The sequence below is a fragment of the Equus caballus genome, chromosome 22, assembly GCF_041296265.1.
Source record: "Equus caballus isolate H_3958 breed thoroughbred chromosome 22, TB-T2T, whole genome shotgun sequence".
Lineage (NCBI taxonomy): Eukaryota > Metazoa > Chordata > Mammalia > Perissodactyla > Equidae > Equus > Equus caballus.
In genome coordinates, this window is record NC_091705.1 from 5,035,995 (window position 1) to 5,057,937 (window position 21,943).

The 21,943-nt window shown below is 43.2% G+C and overlaps 1 non-coding gene across 1 annotated transcript; it reads right to left on the minus strand.

Annotated features, from left to right (window-relative positions):
* Positions 1-21,513: 21,513 nt before the first annotated feature.
* On the minus strand, positions 21,514-21,620 carry LOC111770088 (U6 spliceosomal RNA). The gene has a single exon (XR_002803032.1). It is a non-coding gene; the product is annotated as a U6 spliceosomal RNA (small nuclear RNA).
* Positions 21,621-21,943: the final 323 nt, after the last annotated feature.

The following is a 21,943-nucleotide window of genomic DNA, read 5'->3' on the forward strand; positions in this document are numbered from 1 at the left end:
ATCCACTCATACACTATGGCTTCCTTCCATTTGTCTGAGTCTTATTCTTGTCTGATCCACTGGTATAAGATGATTTCTTCTGCCTACTGCCTCATCCACAAACCATCTTCATTTTCATCCATTTCTTAAAAATAAACTCTTCGTTGAAAAGCAAAGGAGGAAAGAGTAGAATTTAGTACCCACTAGCCTGAAGAGATAGTTTTGTTTCAATGGAAAGACAACTGAAAGTGATCAATGTTTACTTCTGGTTGTGCTTTATTTTGATTAGCCTCCTCAAAATAATGTAAGGAAGCCAGAATGGTGCTGAAAACCACAGAATCTCTGAGACCTAGTCATCTATATTAGTAGAAATTAGTTTGAATCTACTGCTAAAAATTTAATTCATATAAACCCATAAGCTGATCCTTAAGAAGAAAAGAATACACTAAAATTATTTTTCACTATTATGCGTCTGTGCTCTCCAGCTGCTCAAACCATATCTACCAGCATTCAAAATGCATGAGTTTCTAAATGGCCAGTGTGGGTGAAGTATAAGAAAACCATCTTTGGAGTAAAGTACAAATAATTCCAAACCTGTTTTTAATCTTCCTTGTCTCCTTCCATAACAAGGAAATCAACAGTAAAATAATTGACACACCTTGACCTTCGCTTGCTGTTCAGCGCCCTGAAGGCTGAGTCTGGGTCTGGAAGGATAGTGAGTGATGAGCCAGAAGATTGCAAAAATGTAAGCAGGGAGAGAAAGCAATACCACTGCATAAAGCATAAATGATAGAGTATTGTGGGGTTTGTGAAATGCAATAAAATAACAAGTGGATTCTGGTGGGAGTGTTAACTGATACAACCTTTTGGAAAATTGGTAATATCCGCTAAAATTGAACATACACATACCCTATAACCCAAATTGCACTCCTAGGTGTATACCCAAGAGAAATGAATACCTCTGTCCACCAAAAGACATGTACAAAAAGTGCAGAGAAGCTTTATTCATAAAACCCCCAAACGTAAACCACTCAACTGGTCCATCAACAGGAGAAAGAGTAAACAAAGTAGGGCATAGCCATACAACGGAATTTGACATGGCAATGAAAATAGATAAATGATTGCTGCACGCAGCAACTTGGATGAATCTCACAAGCACAGTGTTGAGTGGAAGATGCTGGGCGCAAAATAGCAGATGATCTGTGATTACATTTATATAAAATTTCAACACCTGTGAAACTAGTAGTCGGGTGTTGAGGTCAGGATGATAACTTTTCTTGGGGAAGGACGGATATTATTGGGGTGTGGAGAAGGGGTTTGGAAGCGCTAAGCGCTGATTGCATGGTGTATTTACTTTGTGAACATTCACTGGGCTGTAAACCTGTAATTTGGGCACTTTTCTCCAGATCTGTTAAACCAATTAAAAGTTTACAGAAAAAAAAAAGCAAGTGGAGTTTCTTTATCCTACTTTTGAACACACGCACGTATCTCTTTAAAGCATCTTTCATATGACTGTAAAGCATGCTGAAAATAATAAAATAAAGACTACAAGTTACTGTCTTCTAACTTCACATCTTTCACAAAAGCATTACAAACACCAGTTAAGAAATATCACTGTCTTCAAGATTCAACTGTTACACGACACTCTGGCTCATTACTAAGGTTCAGAATAATCTGGTAGAATTTTTTCCCCCAGTAAATGTTATAAACCTTTGTCACCACTTAAAAAGTCACTTCCAAACCAGAAACAGCAGGAAATACTCCAGCTTTGTGATTTAAGAATATTTGGAAGCCTGACCCAGAGAGGAGTCTCGGATTGACTTTCTTAAGAGTTTGATATTATCCTAGAGGTTTGCAGAGCAATGTCATCTACCATGAAAATAAAAGGGAGCTTTCATACCTACTCTTTTAACAAGGATTTTGATGGTAAAATAGACAAATTCTGAAAACTCAAATCAAACAAATTTTCCATTTCTCAAGACCAATCTTCCTGCCATTTCTTCCCTCAGCACGTCTCAACAACCACCTGCTTTAGACCCTACTAACTATCCAGCTAAGGCCTGCTGGAATACTTAACCCAGAGAGGTTTGAGAGGGCCCCAATGGCTAATGTTTGCTTCTGAAACTTTTTCCCTGCTCTAGCTGTGAGTATCTGACTCTCAGAAGGCAGAATGCTCTGTGAAATAGAAATACTTCCAAATAAAATATCCATACTATGATTCTTTGCATGAAGAACAACCAATACGCATTCCACAAAAATGAAGTGTCTTCAGTTTCTAGATATAGAAATTTAGGGAGGCTGGAGACATGAAGTTTTAGAAACCTGGTAGGGGAAATGAAAATGTAAAAAGATGTACATAAGACAAAAGACAACTAGCTGGGGAATAGTGGGGAGGGTCTCAGTGCAGCTGACTATGGCAAATCTTCCTAACAGAACTGCAATGTCTGGGTCAAACAGTGTTTCTCCTCTTGGTGTTCCGTGGTGTTGTAATTGTCAAAGCTCCTGTCGCAGGGAGCTGACCTTATTGGAGCCTCTAAACCACCTGTGTGGTTCAGTATTGCTTTATTCTTGCTATCAGCAGATTTAAAAAATGCATAGATTATTTTCATCCAGGTGACCTACCCAACCAAGGCCCCACAGCTAATGAGCAGCTCAGTGGAGTGTGGAGTGAAGCTTTCGGGTTACATCAAAAGAACTTTCCTTCCACTTCCTTCTACCAGCCTAAGCTCTCAATGTCCTTTAATGCTTGGCCCTAAATCAGTTCCTGGTGAAGAGCTGGGTTTATCTTTTACAAATGGTGTTTTGACAATCAATTCTGAAGCTTTTACAAGACATTTTCTTTGGTTATGTTTTAAGAAAATCCTTTTTCTTTTTATCGAGTAAAATATAACTATAGGGAACACATTGCCCTGTATCAATGGATGAATTTGTACAAAATGAACAGTCCTGTGTGACCAGCATCCAGATCAAGAAATAAAACATGCCCATTCCCAGAACGCCCCCTTGGACCCCTCCCAGTCATTAGCTCCCCACCGTGGGTAACCACTGTCCTGATTTCTAACCCACAGACAGTTTTGCCAGGTTTTGAACTTTAAGAGGAAACATCCAGTCCATGCTCTTTGCGTCGCTCGTCTTTCTCTCAGCATCTTACTTGTGAGGTTCCCCGGGTGGACATGAGTCGTGCTAGTCTTTCATTCCCACTGCTGACGAGTCTCCCACTGTGTGAATACGTCTCAGTCAGTCCATTCTCCTGTTGACAGACGTGTGGGTGAGTTTCAGTTTGCGTCCATTATGGAACAGTGCCGTTATTGTGGACAGTCTAGGCATGTCCTTGGGTGAACATACGACAAGCCTTTGAATGGAACATTCTAAATGTTTAAGTCTTGGCTGGGGTGAAATCAAGGCTTCCAGGAGACTGGACTTGTGGTGGTTATGGATGTAATTTCCGGGTACAACTAGCTCAGTTTGAGTCCTGGATGTGCTGTCTGCCAGCTGAGTGATAATGGACATTTTACTTAACCATCCTGTGCCTCAGTTTCCATGTCTGTAATAAGGGACAGCTGGCTCATAAAGCTTTAGTAAGGATTGGAGGAGTCAATGCCAGAGAAGGCTTAACACGCTCTGAGCGCTAGTTGAGTATTCTCTAATATGGTTGTTACACTGGCAACTTGACCTCTAATTCACCGGTGCTGGATTGTCCTGGGTAGAAAATAGTATGTAGTACGAGGATTGGAAAGGGCTGCAGTATCACACTGCCTCTCAGAACTCCGTCTGGCACGGTGAGGACTTGCCCACGGGGTGCCAGCCTGTGGAAGATGTCCAAGCTCCCAGCCCACCGCCTGCCTGGGGTCACATCTGGGGCCTAGCTGCCCGCCCCCCTGCTTGCCCAGCCTTCCTCTGCCTGCTGCTACTGCTTCGTACCCGCCTAATGTTCTCCTAATTCCTTACCCACTGGGGATGTTTTCACCCTGCACGGAATACGGATTCTTTCCTGCATGATGCCATTAGCAGAAAGAAACCCAGACCTGTGATAACCGACTGCTCAAAACGGCCCAGCTGCCTCAATCAGGGGTCACCACACAGACCAGAAAACAAGGCAGCAGACGTATAGAATAGAGTTTTATTTGAATAAGACCAGTCCACATGGGATTAATTAAATACATCCATAGTGAGTGAAAGGATGCATGTTGGTGGATTTGCTCATCCGCCTTTCCTATCACGCTCTGGAAGGTTTGGCTTCTATTGCTTTTGTCTGCGTGAGATTAAGGAGGAGGAGGTTGGACAGGGTTATTAAAAGAAAAAAGAGCATGCCTAGTGCCCTAATTCCCTTCTGCATCTTTATCATGTACTGGATGGACAAACCCCCATGTGGGACAACAATGCAAATGAATTTTACTGGAGAATAAAACATTTGAAACAAAAAAGAAACGCGAGTTTGTCATACAATATCACTGCAACTCATAACGTTCAGACTTTTAAAAAATGACATTCTATTATGGAGTTTTATTTCCTGTCCCGGTGGGCAGCCAGCCATGCATAGCAATTCAGAATTCAAATACTGTACAAGGATATACAGTAACTACGGTTCTCTGAGGATTTGAGCAAATGTCAGAAAACCAAGCCCCAAGTCAAATTTATTAGTTGGTGCTGATATCTAACAATTTTACGTAGACACTGATAAGGCCACCTGGGAATGCCTTTCACCATTAAGTGATTTAGAATTCTCTACAGAAATTTCCTTGTCTGCTACATTTCATGGAGCAACACACCCCTCCCCCCACAACAGCAAACCATGCTAAAAAAGCAGCAGTAGCCACGCACTCTTTCCAACGGATATATTTTTCTTTAAATGCTTATTTCTATAAGACCCACAGATAGAGGGATTTCTTCATGAAATCTGTGAAACCCAGAATGAGAGATGGGAAGACAATTTTAAAATTTCAGTACAGGGCTAAAAAAGAATCATTTCCTCTCAGACTTAGCCTCCTCCCCACCTCATGCTTTCTGTTAGGTCTCTGGCATTCGGCCAGAAAAAAGTTGTTACTAATGGATGGAAGTTTCTGGTTTCATTTGGACTAAGCTTAGTCCTTGAAGGCAGCAGAAAGTAAGGTTGAAAGAGGCCTGGTGATCAGGATTCTAGACTGGACTGGCCACTGACGGGCTGGGGGCACTTGGGTAGGGAGCTAATTAGTCCAGGGCTCCGTGTTCTCCACATGCAGTTAACCCTTGGGCCAACTGCGCTCCATAGCATTTCCCTCTGGGTCTAAAATAGGATTTCCAACCTGAGGCTCATAGTCCCACTCCCTTGCTGGGGGTTTCTCATCTCCTTCTCACTGTCACTGCCTCTCCCTGCTTCCTTCAGAGGAAGCATCCACTCAGTCACCAGTCCTGGTGCAGGACTGGATTTGCATTTCCATTAGGTTGCTCTGCTCTGTTGAATGGGTAAAGGGCAGACTTGTAAGGGATTGGGAGGATGGAGACCAGGTCACGAGCTAATGCAATAATGGCAGGGATGGCCCTAAATCTGAACTTCAGTGGTGGCAGCAGGGTCTGTATAAGAATTAAGGGCACATTGTCAGCCATAACAAACTCCCAAATTTCAATCACTAACATCATAAAAGCTTATTTCTTACTCACGTCATAGTCCAACGGGAGTGTGTTTCTGGTCAGTTGGAGGGCTTTCCTCCTCGTGGGAGTGCAGCAGCCCACATCCTTTCCTTCTTGCAGCTTCACAGTCCTGAGGACCTCAGATTCCTCTGCACCTAGGCAGAAGGTAGCAAGAAAGGATGAAGAGGCCCTCTCAGTTCTTCGAGACCTTGGCCTGGACGAGACACATCACTTCCATTTCCATAGGTGAGAACTGGTCATGTGGCCCACTCAGATGCAAGAACGGCTTGGACTGTGCTGGAATGGCATGGAATGGCCTCGACTAGGCTGCTGCTTCCTAGCGGGGTGGGAAAGTATGAAGTTTTGGAGGACAGCTCGATGTCCCATTAACAGATGGAGAGGAAGGAGTGATGGTGAGAAACATGGAGTTGTATCATTGGGATTTGGGGAGCATTTCGGTTTGGCTGAAAGGAGCAGGTAAATGGGGAAGGGTATGACATCTTCTTTTCTGACTTAGTGGTGATAAAAATTGAGAGATGAAATATAAAAGAAGAAGCTATGTTTTTGGGGGGGAAGAGGATGCATTTTGCTTGGTGTATATCTCAGGTCAGGTTTTTGGAAACGGACCTTGAGATGAGGATGTGTGTGCATGTGACTCATTAAGGACGTGCTCCCAGGGGAGACCACTAAGTGAAAGGAGAACAGGACAACGATGAGAATCAACTGAGCAGGGCTAAGATTTCAGGTCAGGTCCCAGCCTCAGCCTGGGCCAATAGGGGAACTCCAGCACTTCCAACTCTCTGCATGTGGAGGCAGGTAAAAGCAGAACCACCGGGAAGCTGGGGAAGAGCACAGAAACAGTGAAGGGATCCAAGGGCATGTGGGCAGAGTGCGAAGTCCCTTGGGACAGTCCAACAGGAAATGTGAGCGGACAGTGGGGTATTTTGAGTCTGGAGCCTGATTTTCCAGGACTGGGGACGTAGAGCTGAGACTCTGCACACAGCTGGAGGCCAAAACCACAGCAGCGGAGGGAGCAGGCAGTGGAGAGAACGTGCAAGATGCAAAGGTGAAAGGGCCAGAACTTGGGGACATCAATGTTGTCAGGAGAGAGAAGAGACAACGAGGAAAATTGAGACTGGGTGTCCAAAGAGGCAAGAGAGCCAGGAAAAGAGGGAGTCCCCTGTCGCAGAGGAGTTTTAGAAAGACAAAGAACAAAATTAAATCTGCCATTAGGAGCCTGTTCCTTACTTTGCCAAGAACAGATTCTGTTTCATTCTGCCAAACACTTCCGTTTCCTCCACTTATTTTTAAGGAGAACTTTTATAACTTTGCATTTTATTTGGCAATGAGTGTTGTGAGTTTGTACGAAAAGACCTAATGAAAGGGTTAAATTAACATTTTAGCTTATTATTAATGCCCAAAGGAGCTCACTTCTTCCTCACTCTGATACCTAAGATCTTTCATCATCCTGCAGGATGGGGCTCCTCATTTCAATTAGTGGGAGCTCGCCATTAGCTGACTGATTAATGCTATTCTCTCGCATCTATTTTCTAATTACAGTCACTGCTGAGATTTTTTCACCCAAGTGGCCAGCGATGCTGTGGATTTATTTTAAATTTAGTTTGACAATAACAAACACCTAATTAATGTTTATAAATATAAGAAAATCCCTGCTGATGAGTTGCGGGTGTTGCATACGCCAGCACCTGGTTTATTAAAACATTAATTGCAGTTGGATTTGTTTTGGGATTCGTGCATAATCCATTTAGTACATAGCGGGACTAACTCATTTTGAAGGGATTATGAGTGAAATCCTCCACAAAGTCTGCCGTTTAACTGACGTTGTAGTCGAGGAAGGGAAAGCTTGCTCTCCTCAAATTCTGTGGCTCGTCAGGCGTCTTCACTGTGGTGCTTCATTCCTTCATCCCTTCATTCATGCATTTGTTTATCAAGCATCTCTTGTGTACATAGCTCTGGGAAGGTGCCCATGTGTTCACGGGGTATAGAGATGAAAACTGCGAAATTCAGTCAATCCAACTCTGACACTTCTGGCTGGAGTGTGAATTGGACCTCCATTTGGGGAAACTGGAAGCATTTTCTAAAGCTGAATATATGCCTACCTGATGACAGCAATTCTACTGCTAGATATATGCCTAACAGAAATATGCTCACGTGTTCCCTAACAAGACACATACTAGAATGTTCATTGCAGCACTATTTGTAATAGCCCCAAACTGGAAACTGCCTGAATCCCCATCAACAGTAGAAAGAGTAAATAAATTATGGCATATTCCCACAACGGAATACTAGATAGTGACGAGGATGAACAATCTACAAAGTTCAAAAACAAGCAAAAGTCACCCATGGTGCTAGAACTCAAGATGGTAGCCGTCCCTGCAGGTGGGTAGTAAATGAAAGCTTTTGAGGTGCTCATAATGTTGTCTCTTGACTTGGGTTCTGGTTATCTGTGTTCAGATTGTGAAAAGTCATTGATCAATTATCATGTACGTACTTTTTATGAATGCTATATTTTAATGAAATCTGCAAAACAAACAGCTAAAAACTCAGCCTGTAAGCTAGAGGCTTGCCTTTGTGTGTTTGTGCTTATTCTACTATAAGTGGCTCCAAGATCATTTAAGTCTGATCACTCATTCATTCATTCCACAAGCATTTATTGAGTACTTAATTAACGTGTAATGCTGGTGGGGGTGAGTATGTGTGAAGATACAAAAACACATCAATCATGGTCTCTGTCCCCAAGGTTTTTACAAGGCATTGGTTGAGAGAATTATATAAAGCTATAATTACAGGACAATGCGGCGAACGCTAAGGTCACAGAGGAAGGGCATTTGGCTCAAGCTGGGGTGGGTGTAGGTGAGATGTTTAGGAAGGGAGTAGAGGACATTTTCTGCCTTGCGGCCCTCAGCACCCCCTCACCCTATTTAGGCAGCAGCCTTGAATTTTATTTGTGTAGCAATTTATCGCCCATTGGTTCAAGCAAGGCCCAAGCCCCTGCCCCAGGGCTATAGCGTATGACCCAGGCCAAAGGCAACAGCACTGTCCTTTCTCTGGCTACATCGATTGGTTCAGAGATGAGCATGTAACCTAAGCTGGTCTGACATTAGCAAATTGCTGGAATTAAGGGCAGCCATAAAAAAATCTCTTTCCTTCCCCTTTGAAACTGAGAAGGTGGTAGGTTCTCGGCAGCAGCCATCCTGCCATTATTTAGAGCCTGAAGATGAAGTCACCACATGGAGGTGAACCAGGCTGAATCCAGAGGCCAAGGGAAACTATGTTCTGGTGACATCGATTGAGCCTTGGTCAAGCTGAGCCTGAAGCCCTGATCTACTACAGGAGTCAACAGTTAAATGAGTCAATAATTTCTCTTTGTTCAAGCCCATTTGAGTTGAGTGTTGTTGTTGTTTTTAAGTGTGTAACTGAAAGGGATTTAACTGATGCTGAAAGTTTCCAAGAGGAGGTCATGTTCAAGCTGGACTTTGAAAGTAAAGTAGGAGTTAGAATGATGAAAGGGAAAGAGTCCCCCCAAGAAAATGCTACATCATGCCGGGAGGAACTGGAATGAACTGTCAGGGACACAGAAAGACCAAGAAATCTGATAGCGCAGTGGGGTGGAGTAGGAGAAATGTTAGGAGTCCCACACCCGGGCTGGATGGCGTTGCCTGTGGGGCATGCTGCTGTGCCTGCTCAGAGCCCCTGGGCCCTGAACGTGTGACAACTTCCTCCGGCTGTAGGAGCAGACGCTGCTCTCACACAGATGGAGAAAACACCCCAAGGAGCTGCCCTCCGCCCAGGACTAACGGGTGTTAGTGAATAAATACCCCAACTTGTCACCTCTCAAGGGAGACGACTCTGAGGCTTGTTCTACTGCCCCCTAGAGGCCGCCAGCCACACTGAGCCCCATTGCCCAAATGGGAACCTGCTCATCAATGCACTCGGCGTTGACTTCCTTCAGCCATCTCTTGCTGTACAACGCACCACCCCCAAATGCTTACAGCAACAGGTATGTGCTATTTCTCTCGATTCTGTGGGTCAGGAGTTTGAGCAGGACTCATCTGGGTAGTTCTGCAGCTCCACATGGTGTCGGCCCAGGTGACCCGTTGGCTGCATTCAGCTGGCCGCGGTGCCGGGCTGGAAGGTCCAGGCCGGCCTTGCTCATGCCCGGCACCTTGGCGCTGCTGCTCCACAGGGCCTCTCTTCCCCCGCGGTGTTTCATCCTGAGTGCTCTGGCCAGAGCTTCCTTACAGCTGGGCAGCAAGAGTCCCCCGCAGAGAGGAAGCAGAAGCTGCCAGCTCTCTTATGCCCGAGCTTGGAAGTCCCAGAATGGCCCTTCTGCCACAGCTAGCGGCGGGGCAGTCACAGAGCCTGTCCAGGTCCAGGCGGGGGTGGGGCGTACACCCCACCAGTGAGAGGAGCGGCGTGCGCCCCCAGGGAGGGGAGCGTTGTGGCGGCTGACCTTGGAGATGACACAAGGGCCTCACTCCGCCACTGGCGCTTCCTGGGGCTGCCTCCCAAAGAAACTAAAAGGCTTGTCTCAGAGTCTGCTTCAGGGGACCCCAACCTGAGGCAGCCCAATACTGTTTTTAGACTTAGTCTTTATTTTGCTAGCTTTTAATCCCAACTTTGGAAGGCCTATGTTTTTTATAAAAAACTGATTCTAGCGTGATGTATGAGCTCTAAGCTGGAGAATTTGCTGTGAACAGAGTCAAGTAACCCAGCACACCAGGAGGCTGGATGGATCACCTGTCCCCTGTGGGCTCCTAAGCACTGACCTACCTGGAATGTATCTCTAAGGCGGCTCCTTGAAACCTTACTCTCTTCTAAGAGCATTTAACACAGAGTGAGTTTAATTTCCTGACGGTGGGAATGCATCTTTTCTTCTCTTTTTCTCCATCAGTCTTGCTAGAGGTTTCTTAATTTTATTAGCCTTCAAATAGCCAGCTTTTGGCTTTATGGATTTTCTCTACTGTATATTTATTTTCCATTTCGTTGATTTCTGATCTTGTCTTTTATTTCTTTTCCTCTGCTTTGCGGTTGCTTTTCTGGCTTCTGGAGATGGTAGCTTAAATCATGGAGTTTCAGCCCCTTTTATTTTCTAAAATGTGAATTAAAGGCTTTAGCTGCATCCTGCAAGTTTGATAGATCTTGTTTATCTTAAATGCCACCAAACTGGATTTCAGTCTCCCAAAGCGGTTTTCTACGATGCGATTCTACCCATACACAGTCCTGTAGGCTCAGAGCTACGGGGCCTCACGGGGGGTTTCCTCGCCCTGCCCTCACATCAGTGGGATACAGCCAGACCACAGCTAACCCATAGACTCATGGACTCGAGTCTAAAGAATAATGCTGCCTTTCATTTGTGGCACTTCAGTCTTCAGGTTGTTTTCCTATTGACTTATTAGACTCTGTTCTAATCGTTCTTTTTCATGGTCTCTGCAGCCTGACCACCAGCCAACCTGCCTGGTTCATGCTTCTGCCTGGTGCTGCTCTCGGAGGAGTCTGTGCTGCCCTCTGGGGCTGGCGATGACCGTGGCCTGTGGTGGCCTCACCTCTGCCTGGAGCTGACTTGTGTCTGCTCCTGCCTTCCTTCTTTGGCAATGACCCCTCTTTACCCCTGCTGTGACTCTGTTCTAAGCTGCACCCCACCCTTATTTTTGTTTTTTCCTGAGGAATATTGGCCCTGAGCTAACATCTGTGCCAATCTGCTTCTATTTTGTACGTGGCATGCTGTGACAGCATGGCTACCACCAAGTGGTGTAGGTGTGTACCTGGGAACCAAACCTGGGCCAACAAAGCGGAACATGCTGAACTTAACCACTAGGCTACAGGGCCAGCCCCTCGACTACCCTTTTAATAACCCACTCGGCCCAGCCCCAGCCCATTGCCCAAGACTTTGTACCCTGCAAAGGTCCCTGTGGCTCACAGCAAGCCTCAGTTCAACTCAGTCTTGCTAGCTGGTCTCAGACAATGGCAACCCTATAAAACTGATAGGCCAGGAATGACAACTCTCTTTTAGGGTGGGTCCATAGAAGCAGAGCCTGAGACAGGGATTCTGGTGAATGTGAATTGTCAAGGGAAGGGGTGAGGCAGGATAGGGAAGGGAAAGAAGCCTAGCGAGGATGTGGTCCCAGCAATGGCCTGATCCATGGGATGGGGGCGGGGGCTTCAGAGTACCATCATGCTGCAGAGTTGCCCCCCTTGGGGCAAGGGGTCTGGCTCTTTGTACCTCTATGTCAGTCAGTCATTAGCTAGGGGCTGTCTAGGGTGGGAAGAGGGGGTTGTAATTTCCCAGAGGAGGCAGATTCATCAGCTGAGGGTAGTACTCCAGAGAAGGTGGGCAGCTATGAGCAGTTGGCCCCCCACACTTCCAACAGCATTGAGGATGAGCGTGCTGGCCCAGTACCGGGGATCTGGGTGGGACACCAACAGCATTTACCACATGAGCCTATTTTTCTGAAATGCAAATCAGAAGTTCAACGACTGCCGCAATCACAAGGCCAGTAACTTATGGAGTCAGGGCTAGAACCCATGTCTTCAGATTCACATTGCAGCACACTGCTTTTCCCATAACACCTCACCAACAGCACTGGGCTAGGGGGGTGTCAGTTGGTTTCATTCACTCTGAAAACATAGCCTCACCTTTTTAATGGTATGCATTGCCAATCAGTATTGGTATTTGTGATGTAAAATGTCACCCTCGATCCAGAATTAATTATAACCTGGATGTCCCTAGGTCCCACTGGGCTGTGGGTACAAATGAGGTCACATTGACATTGGTAGCCAATTAAGCTAGCTCGTTAGGCCCCATCTCTTTAACTGCACCACTCTGTGCCAAGGTCAGTCATTTCTGGGGGATCTCAGGGGGTGTCTCATGTGTGCTTGTTAAAAACTCCAGCCATCCCTGCTCCCTCTTTGTCTTAAGGTCAATGCCTGACCCCATTGCCACTGGTACCACCATCAATGGGTTACAATTGATGAAAGAATGTTGATGTTTTCGTTTCAGTTAAGATGAAAGTGAAATAATGGAGACCTGTGTTGGCACTATATTCATTCGTCTGTGACGTGAGTGACTTCTGTCTGAATCAGACACTGCTTTTTGAATGATGGAAGGATGCTTCCTCCATTTTTCTTGCTATTAACAATGTGATGGCTACAGACACGACAAAAGTTTAATCTGCATTACTCACATTTTCTTGACTACTTTTTAAAGTCTAAGCCCTGACATGAGCCACAAATATTTTTTCCCTTTTGGCTTGACTTATTTTGTCGTGCAGACGTTTTTCATTATTTTCATTTCAATCTTTTCCTGTATACCTTCTGGATTTTGAGTCACCTTAGAAAATTGTCACCTCCTCCGAGGTTATAAAAAACATCCTCTTGTGTTTTTTTCTAGTATTTTAAGTTAAATTTTTTTAGCATTTAAATCTTTGACCCATTTGCAATTAATTATGCTGCATACAGGGTGAGGAAAGGATCAAGCTTTATTTATTGTCCGATGGTTGCTCAGTTGTCCCAATTATTGAACAGGCCACAGAGACCCCCATCACTGATTTGAAATGCCTTCCTTATCATATACTATTTTCTCTTATATTTTGGGATCTTTATTGGATTTTCTATTCTATTCCACTGGTTTGTCTATCTATTAATGTATTTTATTTATTGAGACTTCATAAGATATCAAATATCTTCTAATCCTCCACTTATACGGTACTTTTAAAGATTCTTCCTCACTATTTTAAAAAATTATTTTTCCACATAAACTTAAGAATTAACTGGATAATCCAATTTTTAATATCTTAATTTTTATTGGCTTTTTATTAAATTTCAAAATTAACTTAAACAGAAATGATATCTTTATAATACTGACATTTCCTGTCTAATGCCATGGTATGTCTCTCCGTTTGCTTTCTCTTTACCCTACAATGATCTAAAGTTGTCTTCATAGGGATCACACACATTTCCTGTGCTTCACATTTACTGATGTTTTTACAAGCAGGGCCTTCTGTTATGTCTTTGATCTGGTTGTCATCTGTATTTGTGAAAGTTGTTGGTTTCTGTGTATCAATTTTGTATCTCACTCCCGTGTTGAATTTTTGTCTTGTGTATGTGATTTTTTTTCAAGTGATTCTCTTAACTTTCTCCAGGAAACAATAATATCATCTGTTAAAGATGTGGATGTTCCATCACCACCTATAGGTAGTGCCCAGGCCTGCTGACTCAGGTGGCTCCCTGTTCATTCCTTACATTCCAGGCCAGTGTGTCCCAACCAGAGGGACATGTCAGAAGCAGCTGTGGAATTCTGGTGTCCTCTCTGACATGGAGATGGGTTTTAGAACACTAACTGTGGAAAAGCTCTCCATGTAATTCTGAGGCAGCTTTACCCACTTTTGCCCACTCAGGAGGATCGCTATGGGAAGCACAGTGAATGGTCTGTTGGTTTGCATAGCAGATACTGTCAATTCTCCATCCACAGCCCCACTGGCGAGCCCATCTCAAAAGTCACCTGCAGCTTGAGCCAACTGTTCCTAATGACTTCCCTCACCCCAGGCAGAATCCCTTGTCCATAGCTTATTCTGTGATGTCCTCAGGAGGGTGAAAGTGCACCACTGGGTTTGGGAGGCGTGTTAGGCTAGCTACGAGAAAGAACTTTCTAACCACCAGAACCTTCTAGAAATGGAATGGGCTGCTTTCTCTTCACAGGGCATGTTAGAAACTTGGAGCCTCAACTTCATTGACAGCAACCAAGGGAGTTTTGAGGCACATTCCCATGCTGTGTGGTGAGTGGACTACAAGAGATATCCAGATCTTTCTCATTTCAAAAGGGCTGTGAACATTTATATTCACTTTCTCTTTTCTGAGGAAAAATTTTTTTAATTTTGATGAAGGGATTGTGTTGAATCAATAGATCAATTTGGGGAGGATTGCCATCTTAACAACTGTTCATCTTAACAATATTAAATCTTCCAATCTCTGAACACGGGATATCTTCCTATTTATTAGGTCTTCTTTAATTTCTTTTAACAATGTTTTGTAGTTTTCAGTATACCCGTCTTACACTTCTTTAGTTAAATTTATGCCTAAGTATTTTGTTCTTGTTGCTGCTATTATAAATGGAATTATTGTCTTAATTTCATTTTTGGATTGTTCATCGTTAGTGTATGGAAATACAATGATTTTTGTATTTTGATCTTATATTCTATGACCATGCTGAACTTATTTATTAGTCTTAATATTTTTTGTGGATTCTTTAGTATTTTCTACATATAAGATTATGTCATGTGCAAATAGAGAGAATTGTACTTCTTCCTTTCTGACATGGAAGGCGTTATTTATTTTTCTTGCCTAATTGCCTTGGCTAGAACCTCCAGTCCAAGGTTGAATAGAAGTTGTGAGAGTGGACATCTTTATCTCATTCCTGATCTTAGAAATCTTGCAGTTTTGCATGATACATTTTTTCCTATCCTCTTCGTCATTTACTTCCAACCTATTTGTGTCTTTGAATCTGAAGTGCATCTCCTGTGGATAGCATCGTGTCGTTGAATTATGGTTTTTTTAAAATTCGTTCTGCTAATCTCTGACTTTAATTGGAGAGATTAATCCACTTACATTTAATTTAATTACTGATATGGAGGATTTGTATTTGCCAATTTGCTATTCGTTTTCCGTATGTCTTATGTGGGTTTTGTTCTTCTTCTTCAATTCCTCTATTATTACTTCCTTTCGTGTTAAGTAGCTATTTTCTGGTATACCATTTTAATTCTCTTGTTATTTCTTTTACAATCTATGTCTGAGTTATTTTCTTATGATTCCCCTGGGAATCACCATTAACATCTTAATTTATATCAGTCTAGTTTGGATTAATAGAAACAATTTCAATAGTTTATAAAAATTTTGCTACTATAAAGTTTCATCCCTCCCCTTTTTTATGCTGTTATTGTCACAAATCACATCTTCACATCTTTTGTGTCCATTGACTTGTTATGTATTTGTCTTTTAAATCAGATGGGAAAGGAGTAACAAACAAAAAACACATTTATAGGTCCAATTTACCTGTGTAATTACCTTTGCTGGTCTCTTTGTTTTTTCATGTGGATTTGTCCTTCCTTTCATTGCAGTCTGAAGGCCTCCCTTTAGAATTTCTTGTAATGCAAGTCTGCTTGTGATGAACTCTCTCAGTTTTGTTTATCTGGGAATGTCTTAATATCTCCTTCATTGTTGAAGGATAATTTTTCCAGATATAGAACTCTTCATTGACAGGATTTTTCTTCCAACACTTTGAATATGTCATCTCACAGCCTTCTGATCTTTATGATTTCTGATGAGAAATCAGCCGATAATTTTATTAAGGATCCTTTGTATGTGATGAGTTGCTTTTGTCTTGTTGGTTTTAGGATTTTTCTCTTTGCTTTTGGCTTCTGGTAGCTTGATTTTGATGTGTCTAGCTGTGAATCTCTTTGAGTTTATCTTGTTTGGAGTTAGTTGAGATCTTTGGATGTATAGATTGAAGTTTTTCATCAAATTAGGGAGGTTTTCAGCCACTATTTCTTCAAATATTGACTCTGCCCGCTTTCTCTCTCTCCTCTCTTTCTGGGATTCCCATCGTGTGTGTGCTTGATGGTGACCCACAGGTCTCTGAGGCTCTTCATTTTTCTTCTTTATTCTTTTTGCTTCTCAGATTGGATAATCTCAATTGACCTAGTTTCAACTTCACTGATTCTTTCTTCTGCTTGCTCAAATCTGTGGTTGAGTCCCTCCAGTGAATTTTCTGTTTCAGTTATTCAACTTCAGAATTTCTATTTGGTTTCCTTTATAAGTTCTGTATCTTTGTTGATATTCTCTATTTGTTGAGCTATCATTTCCATACTTCAGCTCTTTGGACATATTTAAAATATCTGATATAAGTCTTTGTCTAATTAGTCCAATGTCTGTGCTCTTCTGGGACAGTTTCTGTTGATTGCTTTTCCCCCCACTATGTATGGGTTATATTTTCTTGTTTCTTTGCAGGCCTTACAAATTTTTATTGAAAACTGGACATTTCAAGTAATAGACTGTAGAAACTCTGGAAATTAGATTCTCTCCCCTCAGATTTGTTATTGTTGCTGATTGAGGTAATTGTTGTTTGTTTAGTGACTTTTCTGAATGAATTTTGTAAATTCTGTATCTTTGTTATGTGTGGCCACTAAACTTGGTTAGCTTAGTTAATGATCAGGCTAGTGATTGGACAGAGATTTCCTTAAATGCCTAGAACCGACAAGTCTCCAACTTTTGCCTTGGGCCTCTGTATGTGTGTTGCTACACGCATTCATCACTCAGCCTGGCAGTTTACAACTCTTCCTTAGTCTTCCTGCTTGTGTAGAGCCTCAAGGTCACTCAGAGGTGAGAGCCTAGAGCCTTCTCAGGTCTTTCCTGAGCATGCTCACAGCTGTACCCAGCCCGAGGCATACATGTGGTCTTCTAGATTCCCAGGAATATATCGGAACGTTTCAAAGTTCCTGTGGACATCTCACTCCTCAGCTTTTTAAAAAAACATTTTTGGCTAGTCTATTGTTTGCCCCAACTGTTATCCATCACCTCAATCAGCTGTGATGTTAAAACATTTGGCAAATGATATCCACCTCCTTTTCCGCTCAGAGGTGTCAAGTTGCTGGGTGAGTTCAAGTGAGGTCAAATAAAGACAGGCCTTTTGAGTAGGGTCTTCCAGTGAATCACAGGACAAATAATCACAATTATTTGGAAGTGAGGCCTGTTCTGCTCCTTCTGGTACCAGGAACACAGACTGCTTTTTTCAAGGCTACTGCTGATCTGGGGAACAGGGAATTGGACGAAAATAAGTCAAAATGCCACAAGCTTTCTACTCTTACCAAGATTCAGCCATATTTCTAGATGCTCACAAGGATGCTAGAAACCTCTGGTTAATTTCCAGAGTTCTGAAAAAGTTGATTCTGACAATTTTTGCCATTTTTTATTGCATTTATGGAGGGTTGAACTTTCAGAGGTCCTTACTCTACCACTTTCACTGACATCATTCTGGTCTCTACTTCTCTGTATTCATCTGTCCACTCCTCTGTTGTATGTGCCCCATTACTGCCAGCAGAGCTAAATGACCTGATAGTTCTTGTGCTAGTCATTCCTTAACTGGACTCTCCAGATCTCTAAGTTCAAATTCCTGTGAGAAAAAGTCTGCTTTTATCATTCCAGCCAATAGAACGATTCACCCTGTACAAGTCATCTGTATTTGGAGTGGAAGACCATGTATAAACATGGCCATCTGGCCCCTTGTCTTAAGCAGGAGTTATGTTGGGAGGTAATGACACAGAAAAGGAAGACAAGCAGCCTTGCATTTCTAGTACAGACTTCACAGTTAATTCCTCCCTCTGTACCAGTGACTCCATTCTCTCTTGTATATTCTGGAGACTTGTTTCCGGGAATGCAACCCTTAAATCACTCCCCTCAGGGCTAGGCTCACTCTCCTTTCCCACCTTTCTGTCTTCCCTCAGGCCTCAGAAATGTGGCTTCTCTCCCCATTTATTCTGCCAGGGCTGCTGAAGACCAAGAGAATCACTTCTCCCCTTCTCTATAGGGCTTTTCCTGAAACACGCATACAAAGCTTTCCTTATTTTTCAAGACTTATTTTTCAAGACTTTTGTTTCCTCCTTTCAGGAGATGGAAACGGAGTTTAATAAAAATTAAAATTTCAGGCCCCTTCTTCTCATCTGCTGCGTGATTCTGCTCCAGTGTTGTCCTGATCTTTGGGTGCTGGTTCCTTCTCTCCACTTGCTTTGTGTCTCACTCTTTTACCTCAGTCATTGATTTGTATGGTCTCCCAGTTCTCCAACTGGCTGCTGATTCCTGTTGAGTTTGGATTGTGTCCTAGTTTTTCTAGATTTTCTGTTTAGAGCCCAGCATCTTCAGCTTTCTCCAGTGTCTAAGATTACCCATTGACTAATCAAATCTTTCACGAACAAATCATTCAGTTATCAGAAGGATCATATGAGAGGCAAAGTGAATGGTTTATTTTAATGTGGGCTGTTGGTTTGCCTAGCAGATGATGCTGATGCTCTGCCCACATTCCATTGGCTCACAACAGAAGTCAAGTATAGCTTGAGTAAACTCTTCTTGTACAGGCTGATGGGTTTCTACCTCAAACACCCGAGTCTCCCTCTTCCTGAGGCCTTCCTTTTGTCATAGGACACTCTTGGCCTACAAGATGGTCAGGCTGGAAGTGCTGGAGAGTGAATGCTCCCAGGAGTAGCCCTCAACCAGTGATAGGTGGAGGTTGAGGACTAAGACACCCTCCTCAGGTGGGACAACTCTGAAGTGTGAGTTTTAGATATCTCCCAGAGGTCCCAGCGCAGGTTCAAGAAATAGAGAAATACCCAAGAAGTAGAGAAATACATAACAAGATTAAAAGAGAAGCTCTTTATGACAGATGTCTTATTTACAACCTAGATTTTGAAATCTCAACCAGTTATTGCTTCATGTCAGGAAGGAAAAGGCACCCTATTAAAGAGGACAGAGGGTGATCTGCTATGTAGTTTCATATGTGATTTCCTATAATATAATAAGAGTCTATAAGGTATTATCTCCCGTTTTATTGATAAGGGAATTGAAGTTCAGAGAGAAGGCATGACAGTCAAGACTTAAGGAAATACCAAGTACTGGTCCCCTCTGGTTCTACCCAGTCCTTAAGGCGGATTACCATCCCCCAGACACTGGAATTGCCTAATACAGCAGGGAGACATGTATCCTGCTCAGGGGTGGCTCACTTCACAGGTGTGGTGGTAGTGACGGAAGCCAACCTTGGTCTGCCCCTCTCCAATGCTGCACCCTCCTCTCAGCTGGGGCCGCAAGTCTCCTTGTCAGCACAGCTGTTTCCCCTGGTCCTGGTTTTGCTTATCTGTTCTAACAACACAGATTGTTTATATTTCATGCCCCATCTTACCCTCCCTCTTCTCTAAAATGAAAATTTGGTTATTTTCTAAAGGGGATTTAGGACCAACAGTTTAAATTCATAAATATCAAAATATCAACCTGAATTCATCTTGGTCCTCCTGCCACATCCAAGAGGAGAAAGAACCCCCTAGGGGTCAGGGTTTTTTGACTTTTATCTAATTCTATGTAATATTTCCCACCATATTGTAGAAGCAGGAATTCTAAAAACTAGACTCCCTGGCCTTTCCAGGCTCTCTTGCAGCAAGGATTCTAGACTCAGGTTTGTTTTTTTTTTTAAAGATTTTATTTTTTTCCTTTTTTCCCCCAAAACCCCCCGGTACATAGTTGTATATTCTTCGTTGTGGGTCCTTCTAGTTGTGGCACGTGGGACACTGCCTCAGCGTCACCCGACGAGCAGTGCCATGTCCGCGCCCAAGACTCGAACCAATGAAACACCAGGCCACCTGCAGCGGAGCACGCGAACTTAGCCTTGGCCATGAGGCTAGCCCCTCTAGACTCAGTTTTTGCCAATGGTATTTATTCATGCAAAATTTGGATGGTGGAAGGGATGTGGAAGCCACCTTTCTGCAGAGATGGTGGCTGATAGCCAGCCTCTGATTGACCTCCACGTTTACAGTGATGTGTGTGAGGGGGCTGCACTGGTGGCACTTGACAGGGCAGAGCAGACATAGTTTCCTGACCTGCTGCTGCAGTGGTGTGCTCCACTGGTGGCCCCTGACTCCTACGCCTTCAGCTTCTCCACAGATCTTGTGAGCACCAAAGTCCCTTATTAAATGCCCTTCTGCCTGAAATACCTAGCGTGTTGTCCAGCACTGAAAGTGGCCTAAGGAAGGAATGGAGTAGTCACAGAAAAACAGAATCAAAGCCTATATCAGGGTGTTCTTCAACTCCCCACAGAATTAATTAGTATGCTGTTATAGCTTCTCTCATCACCCTCAACCCCAGGCTTAACTCTAGCCCTCTCAGCACTTCTAAGAACATCTGCTCATCAGTCCTCCTGTTGGCCTGTTCCGGTTGCTATTGCTATATAGCAAACCATCCTCAAACTTAGTGGCGTGAAATAGTTTTATCTTGCTCACAAACAAGGTATAGTGGGTGTGGCTTGTCTCTGCTCCACAATGTTGGGAGCATGAAGCTGCAGAGACTTCTTGGCGGAGGGTGACTTACCGGCTGGGGACTGGAATCGTTTAGAGGCCTCTTCACTCACAAGTTTGGTGGTTGACGCTTGCTAGGCTGGAACTTTGACTGTCGATCAGAGCACCTACATGTGGCCTCCCCACATAACGAGGGCTTCCTTAAAACATGGCAGCCTCAGGTTGGCCAGATTCCTTACATGGCAGCTTAGGGCTCCCCAGGGAATGTCCTGAGAGAAACAGGTGAAGCTTCTTGGCCTTTTCTGACCTTGCAAGTCACACATTGCTGCTTTTGCTTTATTCTTTAGGTTGAAGCAGTCAAAAGCTAGCCTGGATTCAAGAGGAGGCGACACAGTCTACATATCTAGATGAAAGGAGCTTCAAAGAATTTATAGCCATAATTTAAAATCCCTTAATAATTTAAGCCATAATTTAAAACCCCTCTTTTCACAAGGTATCTCAGTAATTGTTTTTCCCCCATTTTTATTTTATTATTTTATTTTTTTGTGAAAAAGATTGGCCCTGAGCTAACATCTGTGCCAATCTTCCTCTATTTTATGTGGGGTGCTACCACAGCACAGCTTGGTGAGTGGTACTAGGTCCATACCTAGGATCCAAACCTGTGAACCCTGGGCTGCCAAAGTGGAGTGCGAACTTAACCACTATGCCACCAGGCTGGCCCCCTCCCCCATTTTTATTGAGAAATAATTGACATACATCACTGTATAAGTTTAATGTGTACAGTATGATGGCTTGATGGCCATACATTGTGAAATGACTGCCACAATAGGTTCAGCTAACGTCCTTCTTCTCATACAGATACAAAAATATGGAATACTTCATGAATTTGGGTGCCATCCTTGTGCAGGGGCCACGCTAATCCTCTCTGTATTGTTTCAATTTTAGTGTATGTGCTGCCAAAGTGAGCACTCTCAGTATTGTCTAACAGTGGGATGGATATTCAGTCACTGAGCTTTTATTAAGATAATGGCATCTTCGAATCCACCTGTTTTCCACTCAAACCAACAAATTTCAAGTTTGAAAAGAAGATAAGCACTTTAACAAAAGTAGAGGTAAAAAGAAAAATATACCTGCTTAGTATTACATACTCTAAAGAGTTTTTCTACCAAAAAAAGAAAAAAGAAAAAGGCTTTAATAATGTATTGCCAAAATGGTATTTTTTTTTAAAGATTGGCACCTGAGCTAACAACTGTTGCCAATCTTCTTTTATTTTTTTTGCTTTATCTCCCCAA